This window comes from Sinocyclocheilus grahami, unplaced genomic scaffold, assembly GCF_001515645.1.
Source record: "Sinocyclocheilus grahami isolate Dianchi unplaced genomic scaffold, SAMN03320097.WGS_v1.1 scaffold5595.1, whole genome shotgun sequence".
NCBI lineage: Eukaryota > Metazoa > Chordata > Actinopteri > Cypriniformes > Cyprinidae > Sinocyclocheilus > Sinocyclocheilus grahami.
Window position 1 is genome coordinate 24,741 of NW_015510241.1, and position 772 is coordinate 25,512.

Consider the following 772-nt stretch of genomic DNA (forward strand, 5'->3'; position numbering starts at 1 on the left):
ATCTGTTCTGATGAAGAAACAAACTCATCTACATATTGGATGACCCGAGGGTCATTTTTGGGGGAATTATTCCTTTAAGCCCCAGTGATGTTTATGTTATGGGGTGGACCTTCAGGTTTAGTTAAAAAAAAAATCTGTTTGTGTAAGATTAACATTGTACAAATTCATATGAAATCTCCACCTCATAAAGTAGTGACATTTTCCTGTGATATCAGGTTGATTGTGCACAGTAAAATATTCATTCTCCAATCAATACAAGGTACACGACTACAAAACCTGTAGCTCTCTGTAATGTTATTTCTAAGCCCTGAAACCTAAATTATTGTAATGTGTTGTTTTATTGAAGAACTTTTTTCTTCTTAAAAAAAAGAAAGAAAAACACCTTGAAGTGTTGAAATATTCAACCCCAGTGTAACAGCAGCTCCATGCACTCACATATCAAAAATAAATGGCCCTAATGAGGACACAGCTGCCTTACACTTGCCTCTCCTGCGAATAATTAAAATAACTACCGTGTTTCTGTGTAAAAACCACACAGATAAGAGCTCATTATTCAGGCAGGAAAATGTGAAAATGAGGAGCATTCCTAATAAAATGTTCAATAGAGTAGTTATTTTTAGGACAAGGTAGCCTACAAAACAATATCCAAATGTCTGCAGTGGGCAGTATTATTATGAGGAGTTATCAGGAAGTGAACACGACATCAAAACAGCCTGACCACATTAAGAGCTTTGAATAACACTGGCCTATGAGTGAGGGCGGCAGAAAAAAA